Below are 21,901 nucleotides of genomic sequence, written 5' to 3'. Positions count from 1 at the left end.
TCTCAAAGCGACAGAATTGAGGGTCATCAAACATTGACATACATATTTCGATGAAGCATTCAAGCAAACACTAATTAAGGATGCATGTAATTTTCAGGATTTCGAAAAAGAATTTGTGTTATTTTTCGAATTCCACTAATTTTAGTTTTGCATCTTGAACGATAAGTTTTTATTTTTATTTTAATCCTCAATCAAACTTCTTGGTCTCTTCACGTTCTTTGAATGAAGATAGAAATGTGTACTTTTACTAAATTCATGTTATCTTGTCCCCCAAAAAGCAAACATGGATGACCCCTGTTTCTAGTGTTTCGTCAAACAGAAATATTATTCTTCAATTTGCGTCTCTTCCAGGATATCAAACGTTTTATGCAAACAGTCCAACAAGATTATTCAGAAGGAAACAAAACAAACTCGACCCAAACTCAAACTCCTAGTCAATGGAAATGGCAATGGGAGGGCATCCGCCATCGAGTGGACTCGAAGAAAGCTCAGGATATGGTGAAACGAAACATCGGCCCAGCAAAAAAAAAGCAAAATAAAAACGAAACGGCAAATAAAGTTTATCTTTCGGAAAGGCGCAATTCTAACGAAGGTTTTTCATGAATAATTTAACATGGTTCCGATCCGGTGGCAAACCTTGCCAGAGTCTGAATCAGCCGGGCCGCTTCTTGCCAGCTTCCGGAAAAGAAAACAAACCGGGAAACAACAGAGCTCGAAAGTGTATCTCGTCCCCCTTGAGGGAGAGCAGCGAGCAGCTGGAAAGTTGTCCCATTTTCCGAAGTTTTGTCCCCCGGTTCCCGATTCACGGTAACAAGTGGCAGAAGGAAGCAACAAAAAAGAAAACAACGACCCGCACTTACCAAGCCCAGTGCAAGTCACTGCCGGGCCTAATCTAATCTTAAAGTTGAGTCTCGCTAAAAGTGGAAAGACGTCTCAGCATGACAAACCCGACCTGAGTCCCACTAACCTGGTTGTTCTGTTCTGAAACACTCCGGGGAGCATTTGCCGGAATGTCGGCCCTCTCTGATTGTAATTGCGCCATTTTGCGAAAATGGTTTTAACCTCAAAATGTGGTTCGTACCATTCCTACATACTAACATACATACATATGAAGTGTAACGTACGTACCGACCGAAGAGAAATTGAGCTTGAAACGAGCAGGCAATAACGATATGTGGTTTTTGGCAGTTTGTTTGCCTTATGCCAGGAGAAGAAGGAAGGTATTTGATGGTATCGAATAAATTGCTTTTACTGTTGCAGTCAAATATTTATTTTAACAGTTATTTTAATGTCAATCGTAAGCCATATTGAAGGATAACTGTTGCCCAGGGGACTTATGCCTTTTAACGAACTTTATTTTTCCGAAAATTTAAGATTTCTTTAATCCATTCATCAATATTGAAACTGTGTGCATGAATTCCTTTTTAATACTTTTAAAAGCTGCTCTCTCAGGTCATTTGTAAATACACCCTCACTACGCTGTTCGACCATTCATTATACAGCTTTTCACGAAAAACTGTTTTCTTCAATTGAGCAACATCTTGCAGTCCGGTTATTATCATTTTCCACAACCGCTTTCAAATTCAAAGAAGTGTTACTACTGGTGCCTAACTCCAGGGGCAAAAGTATTAAAGAAAATCTTATTAAGTTCTTTATTTCCTAGATTTGCAGCGTAAATTGAAAACCAAATTTTTCTTGGACCATCTTGCGAGTTTTATGTACAATAATATGTACAATAGGATTTCCCAACTTCCATGAAACCTAGCTCCCACTCCCGAATCTTGATCAAATCAATGATAAACCAGTACTGACTACTGACAAAATTATAGCTCATTCGTATAACTCTTAGGCGACCCCCATAGACCATTCAATTTCTATGAAACTTTCTATGGAAAAGTGAAAATTTTCCAAAGAAATCGAGTTTTATTCCGGCAACACCGTTAAACCTCACAAACTTTAGTGCGTCAAGATTTTAAGTTGAATATATATTTTGTAATGTACTTTGAGGAGTTTTGACGCACGTGAATAAAGATACAAGGATTATAGTTTTGCACTTACTTTTTCATACATATTCATTAAAAAAAAGCAAAATGAGAATTCCTGGAACTACTTAACCACTTTTCTCAATTGTTTGGTATCTTTCATATTTTCACACTAATATGTGTTATGATTTAATTTGAAAAAATGGTAAAAAAAGGTGGCGTTTTTGTACAAAGATCGTAACCATCTTGGTTGAAATAAAGAAATTTCACTATGCCAGCTATATTTTGGCTCGTATAAGATTTATTAAAAGGTAAACAAGTTTTTGATTTCCGATATCATTATTATAAATATTATAAAACTGGGCTAAGGAATGATTTATTCCATAAAGACAAGAAAACTAATATAAACTAACCTAATTTCATTTTTTTGTGATATTTTTGTCACATAGAGAACCGCGAACCGAGAGATTTCAAAAATTCGCTCAGCCGTATTTCAGCATAAAATGGATGTAATGTGCAGATTTAAAATTCTTGAGTTAATCGAAGTATCGTATTTGATTTCTTATAATATTATTGAAAAATAAAATTTAACAGAGCAACAGAGTTGTGCTCAGGGTAACAAAATGCGTAAAGTAAAATTTACTTCAGATTAAATCCTCAATCTGTTAAAATTCTATAATTTAATACGAGAATTGGTCGCTTTATCAGTTTCTTCATTAACCTTCCAAAGCCGTTCGCTAAATATCCGTTTCGGGAAAATTTGAGTTCCAGTTTGATTTCGTTCGATTTAGATATTATATTCTTTGTGAAGGTCATTTATTCCCAAGCAACCAAAGATCACATATTTTTTGGAATGAAGGCATTGAAAGTTACATCTTGGCTGACAAAGAGTATCAACTGCCCAATTCCCTTTAGTGAATATTATTTACTTATTAATGAACTTAAAAGTTGCAAAAGTAATCAATATGTACGTTGTATGTGACATGTTTTGCCCAATTCCCATGAGTGATCTCTATGTGCTCATCAATGAACTTGAAAGTTGCAATAGTGATTTATACGTACTTTCTACGGGACTTCAGTCACATAAAGGGCACAAAAGTGCTCAAAACGGGGTTTGGTAAGTCACATGAAGGGCACAAAAGTGCTCAAAACGGGGTTTGGTAAGTCACATGAAGGGCACAAAAGTGCTCAAAACGGGATTTGTCACAAAAAGTGCATTGATGTGCTTTAGAAATCAAACCACCACTTCGAGTTTTAGTTCCAGTTAGAACAACATCTAGGCGTGGTCTAGGGGTAGCGTGTTCGATTCTCACCACGAAGGTTGGGGTTCGATCCCCAAGCCGAGCAAGTTTTTTTTCAATAAATATTTTGGTAATTGAGTGACCATTCTGATGCGATATATGTAGGAACTGTAGGAAAGAAGCAATTGAGCAATTTGGCATAATGGCGGCACCATGTATCGAATATAGTGAATAATCAAAAGAAGGTGATATGAACCGAAGCCAAGGGTGCAGTTGAGATAGAGAGAGATTTTTTGCTCATTTTGCTATTTTATGGAAGCTGAATTAAAAGGCCGCTAGAAGCTGAATAGAAGATCATCAAGACTTGTTTTGGAACTTGAAAGTATCAATAAGAACTTAAATTTTGAGCTGCATAGAACGTACTTCATATAAAAGATGGAGCTGAGTAAGCGTTTTTGTATCTGTTTTATGGGAATTTTGGTTGCTTGATGTTTGAAATTGTCAAGAATCCATCTATCCGACAATGTATAGATATGTTGGGGTCCAATGAAAGTTTAGACTGCTATCTCAGATCTTCCGGTAGAAAAAAATCTAACTTTAAAAAAACGACATCCAATTTTGGCTTTGCTTAAATGTATTTCATTTCCCAATGAACCGGTTTTCAAAATTCAAATTTTAATTTTTTGGGGTTAATTTGATCATTATTTCCATAGAACACACTTGGTCTGTAAAATAAAACCAGTTCATTAGTATATTGGAATGATGATAAAGATGTTTGAAATGTGCGTTTCGGGTCTTATTGACCCGAACAGCTTTGCAGGGTTAATAATTCATCACTATCGGTTGGGAATGAACATAATTGAACAGAATGACAAATTTTATGACAGATGTTACCTGTAGAACCACCCTTTTTATTATTTCAATATAAGCTTTCAAGCTCAAGCGACCGTAACCGACTAATTTTCCTTATTTTTTGCTGGGTGACTCTGGTTACTTCATATTTATCGAGATGTAAATAATGGATGATTTTTACGAATTTGTAAATGGAGCATCATTTTTTTTGCATGTTTATTTCCTCATGTAGGACGAGGAGTTTATTCAAAAATCTTAAAATGAAAAATTATAGAGATCTTCATTTTTGGAAATGTCAAAAAAGTTCGTGTATCTAGCTTCCTTTCTGAGATATCGCTTCGAGAAAGTACAGTTAGGAATCTTATTTTGAAAGAATCGATTGTCTAAACTGATATTTTTGTTTTTTCATCTGAAGAATTAAATTCGTTAGAATATTTGATTGATTATATTTTAATGCGCGCGTTTAAGGTCATATTGCCCCGAACAACTTTTTTTAATGTAACGACAAAGTCAGTAATATAAAAGAAGATGCCTTAAATTACAGATTATACAAAAAAAATAACTATACATTGCTCTGAATCAAGGTGTTTTGAGATAAAATTTTTTTTTGTGATTTTATTCAGAAATTCTGTGATGGATTTCTGTGATGCCAATTCCATTGACTTCGTTTAAAATTCATGATAAATTGGATCTTTTTTTAATTTTAGTTGGAAAAACCAGTTTACATTGAAAATCTTATCATCATTTTCTTATTCAAAGTAAAAATCCTAAATTTTATATTGACCAAAAAATTATAATTTTGGAAATCCATTCAAAATTTATACAAATCTGAAAAATTAGTGAATATTTCAAAACTATGTGCTCTGTGACTCAGATTATGTGATAAAAATTTGCTCAAAATTCCGTGAAATCACAGATTTTTCTCTAATTTCGCCAACCTTGCTCTAAACAACTCATTCATAGAATAAAGTTGATGATAAATTCCAGTTTCTTATGAATCACGATAACATTTATTTAAATTGAAAAATAATGGAAACCTTAAGTATTTAGCTCAATTGACAAAAAAATTATTTCCCAATCCGATTTCCATGAGTTCGAGCTCAAGTGTAAACATCAAACACAAGGGAATCGGATAGGGGTTTCAATACCAGGCCACCAACTGAATCGTTAAGTACATATAATAAAATAATTTACCCGGTGTGCTTTGCTACACTTGAGGATATCGTTTCCATTTGAAATTTCAACATCAAGAGCAACCTCTTTAAATGAAACCTGCTGCTTAAAGTTCGAATAGTAATGGCAATGAAGATTGATTCTCATAATGACTTTACTTTATTGGCTTCATTAGTTTTCGAATTATGTCAAAAACTATGTATACAATCCTTCCTCTTCCTTCCCGTCGTCCCTCTGGAAGAAAGAATCAAAAAACATTTCTTGCAACCCAAAAAATTAAACTTTTTGTGTGCCTGGTTTGGTACTCCGTGACGCCAATTAAAGTATGTTTTGGTTCTATTTGAACTTAATTTTGCATCTTTTCTGTCCCCAAAGCTGATATAATAAGAGAAATACAAAGGTGCTGCATACATTCAGGGATAAAAACCGCGTGTGAGACATAAGGCATAAGGCAGCGTACCTAGCGGTGTATTTTGGAAGCTAGTAGTTCCACTCAAGTTCAAAGATGGTTCCACTCAAGATCATATTAAACTTTTAAAAACTACGCATTCAATTGATATTTTGATGAAAAACTTGTTACAAATACCCGAATAATGCTTTTCTATGAGCTTTTCTACCATTTTATTCATTAAGAATCAGATTATAATGGTCAAGGGTTACATAAATTGACGTTCAAAGTCAACATAGATAAGTTAAAATAGCAGCAGAAATGCGTTTGTTTTTAAAGCTTTTAGGTTTTATTATCATTATTTCATTTCAAAAACTTTTGCAAAAATAACAAAGCGTGTATGAAAAGATCTTGTAAAGTGTTCTTTCAGCATTTCGATAAGATTCATAAATGGCCAGCCAGACCGGAATGAGTGCCATTAGAAAATTTAAAAACAACAGAGACTAAATCTTTAGTTATTCATATCCTAGATCGCGAAACCAAATACGAATGAATCAAATGAATTTCTTGAATTATTATTAATTGATTCTAGCTCATAAACGTCAAAGATTATGTTTCTAGATGAAAATACTTGCACATGAAGTTCAAGTGTCTCGAAAAAATGCTGATGACTTTCAGTTCGGTCTGGTAATTCCGACCAAATAATCTTTGCCTAGAGATCTTAGGAACAGTAAATGGTTTCGCTCAAGATCATTTACCCTAGTTTGTTATCTTGATTAAATGATCAATATGCAGTGTTTCCTTTTTCATAGGGTTCATGTGTAGAGAATCCTTTTTTAGATCAAATTTGCAGACATGGCAAATATATTTGATCAAAATTTAACTGTCTCTGTATGGTTAAAATGTGTCCTTGATTTTGTTTTTTGAACTCATTTTTATTCAAAAAATTCACACAAACTACAACTAGAATATAAGTTATGAGTTTTCGGCTGTGATAGACTTTTTAAAAAAGCAACTATCAATCTGACGGTCAACCAAAGACTGAACTGGTCAATCAATTTTTATTTCTATTTATGTCAATCGCATACATATTTTTCTTACTACTAATGATACGGTTTTCCCACGCGCCGATAGCGTCAGCATAGAATGTGTCTCTGGATACGCGCAGCTAGCGTCAGCATAAAATGTGCCTCTTGATCCCGATGCGTCGCTGAATTTCTTCTGTCGTATGATTTAGGCTGGCTTAGATTGAAATGGTGATAACTTATATATTGAACAGTTCGATGCAGGATTCAATCATGCAGTAAAGTATTAACTGAAAAATTTGATCAACTGAATAGAACTAATAACAATAACAGAAAATTCTGGAAAAATATGTTAGCTTTCCTAAAAAATTAAATTATCATGTTTATTCCAAGGATAAGAACCGTTTAAAAATTATTTTAAAAATATTTTTATTAATATCTCTCAAAAATCTAACATTTGCACCAACTGGCCGAAAGATGTCCTCCACAGAAATCGGCATATTCTCAAAGAGCTTTGTTTCTTATGCCCACATTATTTGAAAGCTATTTAAAAGCTTGTTAACGGTGTGATTTAATTTCAAATAATTTGGAAATTGGTCCAGAGGATTCCAAGCTATACGAAAATTACAAATACAAAAGATGATTCCATTCCTATCACCTGCCGTTTGACTTCCGCATTCTCAACTCTTCGAACTTTTGAAAAATCAAAATATAATTTATTATTTTTTCAATAAAATAATGAATACCTATTTTTTGGATTTTCGGAAAAAACGGGGGGTAAGGGATAACAAACAAAAAACATTTGATAATTGTTCCTAGCCTACATATTTTTTTACATTGTCATGAAATTTATGTTTAATGAAATCATAATTGCATTCACGCCTTGATTCAAGGGATTTGTTGGCCCTGAAGAAAAAAAAATTTCAGATATTCCAAACACACACTTTTTCCATTTCACCCCAATATGTCCGTATTCAAATGTAGCCAGATTGCCAGATTTGATTTTATCCGAGTTTGCCCGGATTGTTAATGTAAAATTTGGGAACAGTCCAGCTCAGCCCAGTTGCCCCGTTTTCATTGAAAAATGTCCTCAGTTTGCCCGGATTTATACACTTCATTTGATAAATCAAACAAAAAAAAAACAAACTTTCAATTATGACATCGAAAATTGAATTTTTTGTGTAATTTTTATAGAAATAATCATGAAAGGTTTTATTGAATGGATGTATATATCTATATATATAAAAAGCAATTTCTGTATGTTTGTTTGTTTGTTTGTTTGTTTGTTTGTCCTCTATAGACTCAGCCGTCTTAAGGGCTAGAGAGCTGCAATTTGGCATGGATGCTCATTAGGACCAGGAAGGATGAAAAATGTTTTTAGATTTTCGGATGACCCCTTCTGAAGGGGGTCGTCCATAGAACACAAATATTGTTTTCGCGATATTGACGTTACTTTTCGTCGGATCGTGTTAAAAATTTGCACATGATTGTTTTGAAAGACGAGCAATCGATTTCAGGTGTCAAATTTTGTGTAAGGGGTCAGCCAAAGGGGTCGTCCATATTAACTGATCGCAGTTTTTGCGATATTGATGTTATTATACATCGTATTCAGATGAAAATTGGTACACGATCGTTTTGAGTGACGTGCAATCGATTTAAGGTATCAAGTTTAGTGTAAGGGGCCGGCAAAAGGGGTCGTCCATATTAAATTTTCAGTATCTTAGTGATATTGACGTTTTTATACATCAGATTGGGGTGAAAATTTGCACATAGGAGTTATTAGGGATAAACAACTGATTCCACTTATCAAAACTAAAATCAGGGGTCGGCCAAAGGGGTCGTCCATATTAACTGTTCACTGTTGATGCGATATTGTCGTTATTATACATCGGATTCAGACGAAAATTGGTACACGAGAGTTTTGAAAGATGAGCAATGGATTTCAGGTATTAAATTCAGTGTAAGGGGCCGGCAAAGGGGGTCGTCCATATCATCATAGTCGTCCATTTCAATATTTTTGCAATATCGTCTTTATTTTACATCGGATTGGGATGAAAATTTGCACACGGTAGTTTTCAGGGACGAGCAACCGATTTCAGATGTCAAATGTTTTGTCAGGGGCCGACGAAAGGGGTCGTCCATATAAATTAATTCTTCACTGTTTTTAGCAATATTTACGTTATTATATAATGGATTGCTTTGAAAATTTGCAAACGGGAGTTTTGAGGGAAGGGAAATCGATTTCAGTCATCAAAGATTGTATAAGAGCCCCCGAAAGGGGTTGAGCTTTTTGGCAATAATTGCGTTGTTATGCAATGATCGAATCGAAATTTATACACGTGGTTTTTTGGCACGGTCAAAGGATTTCTGATTTCAAATTTAGTAGCAGACGACAGACAAAGTGATCGACCAATATTTTTTGCAATTTTTACTTAACAATGAATTCAGAAGTGCATCTGGAAAATGCTTGGCAATTGGCTTTCATACAAACTGTTCATGACATATTCCAAGTTGAAAGCGAAACGGAGTTCGTATGGGATCAGCTAGTATTTCATATAAAAACATGTAAATGCGTCGATAAATTTTGATAAACAAATTTTTTTCTTGATTTTTGTTGAATGATTTCTGGGTCTGACTAAATTTTCCTGAATATAGCCTGGATTTCGATAGTTTTGAAATTAAATGCCCTGATTTTGCCAGGTTATCATATGAAATCGCCCGGATTTGTCCGGCCTGGCTATGTGCTGAAAAAATTCTGCCAACCTTACCCTATTCACACCATTTTATGATTCCAAAATACCAGTTAAATTAACCGATAATCTGAAAAAAAACTTAACGATTTGGCATTCATGTAACCGAGTGTATGTTAAACTTTTGCCTTAAAAATATCGTTATCTTTTATCAAAATTCTGATAATTTGTGTTTGTTTGTGTTTGCTTATACTCCCGTAATGCAAAAAGTGAGATCTCGTTACAAGTAGTTAATTTATCATTAACTTTCTAACCAAAATTAAAGGCTTTATTTAAAACTTGAGTTAGAATAACTTAATTTTGTTTAAATTTGACAACTTAATAGCCATGTTTTACACAATATCTTGATTAAGAAATTTATAAGGAACTTATAAACATCACATAAAAGAGTAAATTTTCAAAATGTCGTTGTAATAATTACAACCCAAGTGCTAAACTGAATCAAAATAGCAATCATACAAAGAATATTTGACATCAACACAAAAGTGCATACACCCAACTCTCTGGAGCCACTCTCAGGAAAAATAATTAAATAACTATTTTAAATGCAAATAACCAAAAAGATGGCGAACAATATCAAGTAAAAATTGAAAGTAAATGTGACAGGACATGAACAACTTATTCTTAAGGTAAATAGTTTCATACCAAAATACTGTTAAATGGAGTAAAAACAGTGATATTGAGAATAAAGGTAGAAAACACATTTTTCTCTTTTGAAACCGTCATGAGAACTAATTTTTTTATTAAAAGAATTATGAAGTTTAAATTTTTTTTAAAAACACTCATTCTCTTCTAATTATTTGGGGTTTTTTTTCTACAAGCTAGATCCTGGAAGCGGCATACACTCAATCGATTCTATGAAATTCCAACTAGCTTAAACATTTTCGGCTGAATGAGCTTCAGTCTACTGAACCGAAGCCCTGCCAGAATAATTTGTGGTGCCCCCAAAAACCCTCCGAAGCCAAGACCATTTCTCGACTCGAAAGTGCCGATTGGTACATAAAATTTTCAGCAATAATTCTCACTCAATTATGGCAAAAACAGCTGTTACTTTCTCAAGCAACCATTCAAGCACACGCAGATGGGCTTTATCGAGCGAGAATGCTTAGGAATGTTCCACCAACCCACCTCATAGCCCAAAGCATCAAGCCCATCATATCGTGTTGTAAGTACGTGCCCGTAATGATGAATTTTGAAACATTTCAACCATCGGGTGTTCGGTTTTGCGTGTATGTGTGAATGTGTGTTCGAACATTGTGTAAGTGTGATGGCTACATTGCAATTGATTCAGGGCATACAATTTTATTATGTAAATTATAGCTTGTTCTGGTGTTGACTAACAATGTTAGCACCTTGCACCAAGCTATGAAAGGAAGGATGTGACTTTCCTGCTCTTGGTAGACTTACAATGTTGACTTGTTAGGTGATTCGGAAATAGAAAATTGTTCCTATTCAAGCATCGAATGTACAGAATCAGTCTTCAGCTCTGAAAAGGTTTTCAATATTTTAGAAATTCATGATAAAAAAAACCTAAATAACATTTATACAAAATTGAACTAAGTCTTAACATATTTTTTTCATAATATTCATATTCAAATGACCATTGTGCAGTAATTAGTTAAAAAATCCCAAAGTTAACAAAGCACATATTGAATAATCTCTATTGAATACAGTATTCTTCATCTGTTTCAGTGAAACATTCATTTCAGGATCCAAAGCATACAACATGACACAATCCTTTGACTCATAAAACATGTCTCAGTGCTTAGCTTTATCGTTTCGTTTTTCAACGGAGCGTGCAACTTCTATTGCGATGAAAAAATAAAAATAATGTGCACCTACCAGGGACTAAGTTGCAAAGTTTATTTGAAAAAAATGAAAAACAATCTTTAATTTTCTTATAAGAAACAATTACAGTTTTGGTTGAAGTATTGATTATTTCATACAAACAAGTGATTTTTTCTGTACGACTTGTACATACCTTTTTTTGTGGAATATTCCCAACAAGAAAAGTGTTGAACGTCTAAGCTTCAAAAAATATATCCTTGCAGCAGCAGCAGGTGACATCGTCAATCCATTTTAGTGCTGTCTCTGTTTTCGCCAGATCTTTTTACGATTGTGTCTTATCAACGTCACGAAATAACAAAAAAACAGCAAAAAAAACCTCGCCATGCCATTCGGTAAAACACAAAGTTTTATGAAATCATTGCTATGTCACCAGCAAGAGAGCATGCCTTAATCCGATAAAGTGTTGTTTATCCATGCACCAATAATAAAAACCGAGGGGAAGATAGGAGAATGAAATAAAAAAAAAATGGTGGCAGCATTTCAACGGGCATTTTTGGCTGACTGAGACAAGTTCAAAGATCGAGGATTTTTACTCCATTTTTGTGGAGCTGGAGTAAATCAAAAGAGCATCCAGACGTGCGATAAATTGCATCATCAATTATTTAGTTGCTTGAAAAATAGGTTAATTCGGATCGGAGAGAAAATAATATATAATAAACTTCTTCGCTTGTGATGCCGTCTTAACCATTTTGGAAGAATCGCTAAGAAACTTTTTAACCTTGGCAATAAATTTTAGTTTTTTTTTACTTTGAACGTTTAATGATTTTTCCTCAAACATTCTTTGTTTGTTTCTATTATTTGATATCTTTTGGTAAAAAAAAAGAAATTTTCTGAAGCTACGGTTATGTAATTAAGAAACCTGTAACAATAGTATGAATCACGTTGGACATTTTAAAGATTAAAAGCTTCGTAGAATTTTTAAAACATATGAAAATAATTTTGATTTCAATGATTTATGGTGGATTTGAGTAGACAATCCATATTACAAATCTACGATCTCTTGCAACTTGTAATCTGAATTTTAAATATGATTTTGTCTCTAAATTCTGTACCTGAACTCATATTCCGCACTATTACTCAAAATTCAGATTAAGCTCATGAATGAGTGAAAGTGATCAAGATTACTTATAACGCAATACAAAAAATTATCTAAGTGGAAACATTAACAATCGTTTTGAAGAAAAATAAAAGGAAATATGGACTTCACTGTCCACTTCTGGAACATAACATTTTCTTCCTGAAATGAAAAAAAAAGACTACCTTGCCTAAGATTATGTCTAAGATTATGTGTTTCTGGGAAATTTACGCTGCAAAATGACATGGTAAACATCAATGTGGTGGAAAGAGAGGTGATGAGAAAGAAACGTTGCAAAAGTAGGAGTAAAATTTTTTCTTCGTAAACATAGTTACCATGACAGAAGTGACGTCACTACCGACCATTTTCGCGACGCATTTTGCCTAGGATAAATGAAGCTCCCTGACAACGACGCGTCGCGATGCAGGACTTGTTTATGTTTATTTTCCTTTTTTCTCTCCGACGTGCAATAGTGTGCGTTCCTTTGCGCCACCTTAGTAAAAGTGTACCTCATTGGGTAAACATGTCTTGCATAATAACCTGGTAAATCTTTCATTGTCACCTTGAAAACTCATAAAATAATTTTTAAATGCATATGAGTTCCAAAAATTATGGATAAAATATTGGATGAAATGCCAAACCAAATATGAACAACAATTTCAAAACACCTTTTCCATTCTATTTTTTAATGATGATGCGAGCTGAAAGTCAAGATTCCTAAAATTAATAATAGGGAACCCAAACCCTGAAATGAGATGAATCTATTAGCATTTATTCATGACCGTCATGGACAAAAAGTCTATACGCGAAAGAATGGAAGTAAAATTTAGTATACAGAAATAAATTTTCTATCATCAAGTGAGAAAATTTTTGGAAATCTAAAGCAGAATTCTTAACCTGGGATTAGTTTTCAAGGTTTTGGCATCAGTTCTGAGTAAAGATTGTTTATCTTGAATAACCTTATTCAATCATCAAAATTTTATTAGAAATTGAAAAATTGGAGTTAAGAATAGAACTTTACGCCTGCTTTTTCTGGACACTCATGGGGGAGGAAGGTTATACCTAGGGTGGTCTAACTGGTTTTACCGAAACCGGTAAACCCGTCCTTTTCTCTATACCGGAAATACCGGCTTATGAGACGATACAAAAACCAATATTTCCGATTAATTTTCATCATTCTATGGCATTGCAATAAGTATGACACAAGATGTATGAGTACAAATACTGAAATTTTGTTGGATCAGCTCAATAAACCTTACTGCAAAGTTTATGTTAGATTTGGTAATTGCTAAAACTTGTCGATGTAACTTTTGAATTATAACTCTAGTTATAACGTTCAAAAAAGCATTGAAAAGTAGCTGCCATCTCTTTCTTAGATTATATTTTTTTTCATGAAATTTTACATATTTAAGTTCAGCTATTGAACTAAAGCTCCACAACATTTAAAGACTTTACAAGTGTACAATAGGGTTGCCGTTAAAAATTCAGTGCTTTAAGAAATAAATTATTACGTTATGTGATTTTAATTAAAAATTCTCTGACGGTTTTCTGTGATGCTTTTTTTATTCATTTCATTCAAAAGTCTTGTCAATTGCGTCTTTTTTATATTATACTTTAAAAAAATCAATTAACATTACTAATTTTATCATATTTGTTCAATTTAAAGATAATTATCCTGAATTTCGGTAATGAAAATTGGCTAAAAATTCAGTGAAGTTATAGATTTTTCTGTGATTTCGGCAACCTTGGTATACAATGACAGAAAAAAAAAGATACAGCTGCAAAAAAATTAAAATTGCTTCACAATAATCACTTTTTTTCATTTAAAAACTGGAGTTAAGTCAAAAGACGCAAAAATGTATATCAAAGTCGTTCTAAGCAGTGCCTAGCTTTAAAAATTAAAATTTCGAACAATAAATGTTGAAAATTGCTTAGAAACTTCCTACTAAATTTCAAAACATATAATATTTCAACAGAGTCAGTATTTAAACACATGTTAGAATGTTTGTATGATATTTATTTATCAAAATTTTCAAGAACTCTGTTGGTTTTTTTTTTAACCCTGTTAAAGCATTTTTCTTTTCAAGACAAAGCAGTAACAAAGTTTTTATAGATTTTGCAACAGTGTTATAGCAACAAAGAGCGTATGGATCAGATCCAAACACCTATATTTATTGCTGAATTTTGACTAGTGCATTAAAAGATTTTTATTTCTATTTGCGTTTTAATTTTGAAAAGGTTAACTTAATGCGATCACGACCAAGGTTGCGGGAAAAACATCCGTATTTTAGACAACAATAATCTGTATTTCTGTGTGTCAACCAAAAAGTTTGTAATAATGTTTCGAGTTTTGTTTTTTAATTAATGAAGTCTTTTTTACGAAAAATATTTTGGTACATCAAATTTCATATCATTTTCATGAAAGACTATAAAAACTTTTACTAAATCTGTAAAATCTGTTCCTAAATCTGAATACTGTATAACAGAGTAAAAGACAAAAATTCGTTGAAAATTAAACGAAACTTCAATAATTACTGCAACCTCACAGTGAAATTATAATAATGGAATGACGATGATAAATATTATGATTATCATGAGGATGATGATAGATTTATGACAAAAGGATAATTTAAAGACACAATACCATTATTTTCAAATCAAAATGTTGCCTAATCTGTTGCGTTATAAATTCTGACCATTGCTACTGTAATTAGACGAAACCTTTTCATGAAATCGAAAAACTTTGAAAAAATACCGGTTTTACCGGTTTTATCGGTTTCATAAATTACAAATACCGAAATACCGGATTTAAAAAAAAAACTGGTGAATCCGACCACCCTAGTTATACCCCCCTTCCTATGGCCATGTTACAGACACTTTGATTGAAATGAACCAACCAAAATTTAAGTAAAAAAAACAAAAAATAGATCCTCTATCGATGTATCAGAAAATATTGTCTTATTTTTTTCTCTTTTTTGTGGCATCTTATTCAGAGTGTGAGAATTCAGATCGAAATGAAAAAAACCTTAATTGTGAAATTTTCACGACACAGGGGTATTTTAATATTTTACAGGCTTAAAATGTTACAGATTTTTCAAAACACGAGTGGCGCGTATTAGCCACATGGGGCGTTTTATGAACTTTCGCCTACACTCTACACTTTTTTGAATTTTGAATAAAAATAAAATTAAAAAAAGGTAACTTTAGTTGACTAAATAGGATCAATTGAAAAAAAAATGAGTTCCACTATTGATTTTTTTCCAATTTGAATCTAAGATTTGGAATTCTTATTTAAACCTTTCCTACAGATTTAGCCCAAATATCATACTTTGGATTCGGATGTACTTTATCCTCTACTGAAAGAATTACCCTGAATTTAAAATATTATTTTAACATTGATCATTCTCAAATTATTACTATCATAAAAACACTTTTTTAGTTGAATTGCGAATTTCATTGAGTGATCCTCTAAACATGAATATTTCTACATTTTCAATTTCATCTTACTCCAGATTTATGATTCTGTGTCTGTGTCATTTAGTTTCAAAAATAAACAATAACTACAAAAATTTTGACAAAATTCGTTTTATCAAAATTCTAAACAAATATGCTAAATTTCGAAGAACATTTTGAAAATTTAGATACATAAAAATGACTTTCTGTCTGTCTGTTTGCTCCCTATAGACTCGGAAACTAATGAACCGATTTGCGTGACACCTGGCAGGAAGGGTCTTTGAGAGCTGGGGAAGGTTCCTATAATTGGTTGAGACCCCTCCCACTCTCTGGAAGGGGGGAGAGGCACTTAAACAAAATAAACATGTTTGAATAGCTCGAGAACCGATCATGCCAATGGAACCAAATTTTGTATTTAGGTACCAAAAATGTTCCTTAAATGTATTGGTATCCTTCTCTCCTTTCAGTGAGGAGAAAAAAATGCGGGGAGGGTAAGCTTCCATACAATTTTTTGCACAATTCGAGGACTAATCAAGCGAACTGAATCAAATTTGGCATGCGAGGGTATATAGGTAGGAAAAATATTTCACCTCCCTCCACCCCTCCTCCACACTATCTTTTGATAAATTCGAGAAGTAACCAAGCAAATGGATCCAAATTTGACATGGGTGGCTCTTTGAATACGAGAAATGTTTCTATGATTATTTAGGACTCCACCCTCTTCAATGGGGGAGATACAAAGGGGAGGGGGGGAGGTTTCCTTACAATCTAATGCTTCATTCGATAACTAATCATGCAAATAAATCGAAATTTCACATAGGAAGGTATAAGGTTACGAGACAAGTTTCTACGATGTTTGATACCCATCTGTTCTTCCACTGGGGGGATAAGAAGGGGGAGGGGGTCTCCCATACAGTTTTATGCATTACTAAAGAATTAATCGAACAAAAAAGAAACAAACTTCTTTTGGAAGTATATTCGAAAATGAATAATGTTTTTTTTTAATGTTTCGGGACCCCTTCCTTACTCCATCGGGCAGAGGGGAAGGAGGAGGGAGATTTTCATACAATATTTTTGTATTTGAGTAGAATTTTGTTTCTTTGATTTTTAAACCTTCTTCCTCCTTTAATTGATTCGATAGGAAGGATGAAGGGCAGCTCCCATACAATTTTTTATAGTAACTCGAGTGCTAATCTAGCAGATGATAACAAATTGCAAAGAGTATTTAAATACAAGAAATATTCCTAATATGATTTGGGAAAGGGGATAGGAAAGAGAAGAGAGGTGCGTTTGTTGGAAACGTTTGTTTTGATAAATTGAAAAGCTCATAAAATAAGATTTACCTAAGTCCACAGGGATGAGTGAAAGGGCACAAGAAATGATTCTACGGTTATAGAAAAAAAAAAAGTTCTCATCTTTCATAATAAGAAGTTCCGCATAATTTCTTGTATAACTTGAAAGAAAAAATATTCAAGTACGAAAAATCTTTCTATTTTTTAAAGAAGAGATTACGTACAGTACAGTACAGTACATAGCTGGGAAAGGGGAGGTCTAATCGTATAGCTATTAAAAAATTTCAAGCTATAGAAACTAATTTTCACAAGAGAAGTTTTTTTTTCAAGACCTCTCCTTCTTTCAGAGGAGAAACGGGAAGAAAGCTCTCATTGTAAAAATATCAAAAATTCATTTGTAATGAAATTATTTTCACACAAATTATTGATTATTATAAGGTAAAGCAAAGCACACCGGGTCAGCTAAGAATAAAAATTATTTGTAATTAGCTTTGAAATTAACTGATTACGCTGTAGAAAATAAACAAGAGCACGGTGATTCTCTATGACATTCCTACCGAAGACAGCATGTAGTTTCGAGTTGAGTGAAGAAAGTTACAATTAAATCATTCAATAACATGAAACCATAAAATTGATTTTCCAACTCAATAATTCTAGGTTCCATATATGTGACGAGGCTCTACGCGGGAGCAGAAAGTTTATTAAGATATTTCAGCTCCAAAAAGTAACATTTTAAGTTCTAAGGAAAAATTATAAGCGAAAACTTCAAACTTTTGCACGTGTATTTTGTTTGCAAATCGTCAAAAAAAAAGTTGTTTCAGATCTCCCGATCGATTTTTTCCTGAGTAGTGCATTGGATAAGGGAGAGTCTCCTCTATAATGTGGCAAAATTTCGGAGAAGCCGACTTTTTTTCATAAAGGTCCAAAAAAAACACTATGATTGGTCTTTCTTTAGGAATGAATAATTAGCTTTCCTTGTGAAAGTTTATCATCATCTAAACCATTGGCTTTGTTCTTGAGAATAGGGTGTTTAACAGATTTTTTGGTGGTAAATGGCACTATTTTTTTTATATTTTAATAGAGTTAAAATTTGAAAAAAACCTCAAATTATTCTTATATTTTTCACTTATGATCTTTTTTGTTGTCGATGCACATTTTGGTGAAAATTTGTTATTGTATTTATGTTATGACTTTTCTTCAAAAAGGCTATCCGGAACATTTCTACTTTATTCCAACTTTATACATAGTCTTCAGAACTAAATGTGTACTTTGCAAACATAGGTTGAAGTTCGAAAGAAGCAGAATTAAGCCTTAAAATCTTCCTCAAAGTTCCCATATTGCGTAGTTGCTATTGAACACAAAAGAGTACAGCGGAGATTTTCTACAAACTATTGAGCTGTATAAAAAGACTTGCATCCCTTTGGTAGCTACTTGATGTTAAAAAAAAATGAGAAGGACGTAACGAGTAGATATTTTTTCTTCATACCAACTTTAAAATTTAAAAAAAAGAAGAAGAAACCAAATACGTAAGCTAATGTTGAGTATTGGCTGAACTCAATCAAGAATACAGTTCCATGGACCTTGAAATTGCATTTTGAACAGCAAAAAAGTTCCGCTAAACTTTTTTGCAGTATTATGTGAACTTATGAGATCGTACATGCTTTTGGTGTTCATGATGCAACTTTTATTTAGTAAGTATGTAGGTATTGATTGACCATGATGTCAAAGTTTAGTGTAATAATTTTAAGTCGTCTAGGTAAGTTTTCTGTCCTTTTTGTTAGAAAACTAGAAAGCACGCAGCTGCACTTTTAAAAACGGATATCTTAAAGAGACCTTTATTTTGGCTGTTGTTTCTGTCAAACTTTCTCTAGGCATTGGGATAGTTATCAGATGATTTTTATTTTGACTATGATTGAACTCAAAAAGAATAAAAGTGTTAAAGCTTTATTCAACTTACCTTTATTCACAAAAACGCACAATCCCGGTTGGCTTCAATCATCATTCGGGACGCGAATAAAAACCACCAATCAGTCTTTCCGTTTAACCACCGTCGCCGGTGGCGAAATATCGATCCTCCTAATTGAATTCATTAATTAATCTTCTTCAATTCTCTGGCCTTCGCGCCTGGCTTGTCGAGAAAGTCAGTCAGGCAGCAACGCCGTGATCTGGACCCAGTTTCTTCTTGCACTTCGACAACCTACACACAAGGTTTAAGGGGCTGCTTCTTTCCATTAAAATTTCGGGATTCTGGAGTCGCACCTAATTTGATCAAGCTCCAACGTAATCCAATAAATTTCACCACCAATTTAATTTTCCACTCGTCGCTCGACGCTCATTGAATACGCGCGTACTGGGGGCCCAGTCGGGACAAATCATCGGATTATTTTTTCTTTCTTTTTTTCTTACTAAACCTCGAGGAAAATCCAATCCACCGTATCTTCCCGGAGCAAGATTCTCGTATTTTATTACTACCGGTTGCCTACCTCCGGGCGCATTCATCCAAACGAGCCTTCGTCGTCGTCCTCATGATTTCGATCACTTTCTCGAGAGATGCGTGGGCTTTCCCGTTCACTTTGGACTACCTACTAACCCAAATATATGTATGTAGAGCTATAAGGAACACGCTGCCGGGAATTACCTTTTTCCGGTTCGATTTTCACACATCCGAAGGCGCGTTCCTTCGTTCTATTTAGGCAGTTAGAGCAGCCTGGAGAAGGCGAAAGTGACTCCTGATCCCCAATCCTACTCGACCTTCGTTAATCGATTCCGCTCCACGTGGCAGCAACTCGTCGTAGGGCAGAAGTGCTTTCACACGTATGGCTCTCTAGAAGAACGAGGATATCACTTTAAAATTGACACTCGAGGTTTTTCATCACATACGCATTTTGGCTGCCGGATGCTGCACATACTCTCGGCACACGAATCAGAAAAGTTGGGGATCTCGTTAAAGCTCCTTAATTGAAAATGTCGAGTCCTTCGAGCTTGTACCTACTCGAAAAGCTGGTTATCTTCTTCGTTTTTTTTTTCACTCTGACACACTTTATTCCGTCGGATAAAAGCACCTGCGTTTCCGTACTTTCGATTCCAATGGATGGGTAAGGATGAATATTTAATCGATGAACTTCGCGTGATGAGTGGGGAATTTTTTTAAACGTATCTATGGGTTGGCATTTGCGTTTTTGGTTGAAGAATCCTGCAAAAATTGAGAAGGTAAAACATCAATTAGAATTGGAAAACATTCTAGTGGTAATGAAGATTAATTGAATATGCAATCCTGACTTATAATACTGAAGAAAGTTTTGAATTCTGTTAACTTTTATGTTTAAAATGCCGATTAATTATTTATTTTTAAAATCAAAGAAGGTATTAAATTATTGATCTCAAGAACTTACGTAGATTTTTCCTAGTATTTTTTGTTATGAATTATTCATTTGAGATTACGGATTGGTAGTTTGTTGTATACTTAAAGGCGCTAATCGCGCTCTCTGTTTATTACGACTAATGCCTTTATGAAAAAAAATTGTTGTAAGTCGTATTTCTTCGGTGATTCTTGTGTAAGATGTGGAAAACTAACTTCATAAATTTGAAGAAATATGAACTTTTCTTTTATATCTAACTAGCTGATCCCATACGAACTCCGTTTCGCTTTCAACTTCGAATATGTCATGAACAGTTTGTATAAAAGTATTACCAAGCATTTTCCAGATGCATTTCCCAATGTTAATTAATAATTGCAAAAATATTGGACGATCACATTTTCTGTCGCCTGCTACGATTTTCAAATCAGGAATCAATTAACCGTGCCAAAAAACACCCGTGCATGAATTTCGACTCGTCCCCTGGCAAAATATTTGACATCTGAAATCGATTGCCCGTCCCCGAAAACTACCGTGTGCAAATTTTCATCCCAATCCGATGTCAAATAACGACGGTATTTCAAAAATATTGAAAGTTTAATATGGACAACCCCCTTTGCCGGCCCCTTGCACTGAATTTAATAACTGAAATCCATTGCTCGTTCCTCAAAACTCTCTTGTACCAAGTTTCATCTGAATCCGATGTATAATAACGACAATATCGCATTAACTTATTTTATTTTATTGGTCACTGTCTACGGCAATTTAATGTCATACAGACTGATTACTTAATCTTATCTTAAAACTATCTTTACTTAAATTGAAATCAAAATATACATACACTTGGTTGAACAATTTACAAGATATGTCAAACGGGTTATAAAATTCGTTCCTACCATAGTTGTTCAATCTCAGAGGCTCAAAACCCCGTAAGGAACGAGAAGGTACATGAAACGGTATCATTTCCACAAGGCTAGCACTATCAATATTACCGGATATGACGTCGAATATAAACAGACGACGAAGTAGTGTAATACGTGAACCAATCGGTTCGATGTTTAAAATTCCACATCGAGCATGGTAATGTGGTAGACGTTGAGGTTCGTTCCATGGTAGGTTAGGCAGTGCGTATCTCAGGAATCGCTTTTGAACTGACTCGAGTAGCTTCAATCCTCCGATCGTGTTTGGTGCCCAGACTTGAATATTGTACTCCAATCCACAGCGAACAAGCGAGCAATATACAGCTTTGAGAGTTGTAGTGTCACTGAATCCTTTGGTATTCCTGACCAAAAATCCTAGGACTGATTTGCTTTTGCCACCGTTACAGCTAAATGTTCCTTGAATGATAGCGACTTATCTACAATAACACCGAGATCTCGAATAGACTCAACTTTTTCAATAGCCACGTTATCAGCAGTGTATTGATGCGAAATTGCAACCCTACTTCTGGTGAACGTAATAATCTT

At 33.9% G+C, this 21,901-nt stretch overlaps 1 protein-coding gene across 10 annotated transcripts in view; it reads right to left on the bottom strand.

The window, feature by feature from the left end:
- Window positions 1–21,901, bottom strand: part of LOC129744023 (uncharacterized) — a 724,779-nt gene that overhangs the window by 584,099 nt on the left and 118,779 nt on the right. For all 10 annotated transcript variants that reach the window (XM_055736329.1, XM_055736331.1, XM_055736338.1 and 7 more), the window contains exon 3: window positions 19,037–20,272. The gene's annotated coding sequence lies outside the window, so the exon portion shown is untranslated. The remainder of the gene's footprint in view (window positions 1–19,036; window positions 20,273–21,901) is intronic.

The sequence above is a fragment of the Uranotaenia lowii genome, chromosome 2 (assembly GCF_029784155.1).
Source record: "Uranotaenia lowii strain MFRU-FL chromosome 2, ASM2978415v1, whole genome shotgun sequence".
Taxonomy (NCBI): domain Eukaryota; kingdom Metazoa; phylum Arthropoda; class Insecta; order Diptera; family Culicidae; genus Uranotaenia; species Uranotaenia lowii.
The sequence above is the reverse complement of the archived record's forward strand: the minus strand, read 5'-3'. Positions and strand labels throughout refer to the sequence as shown.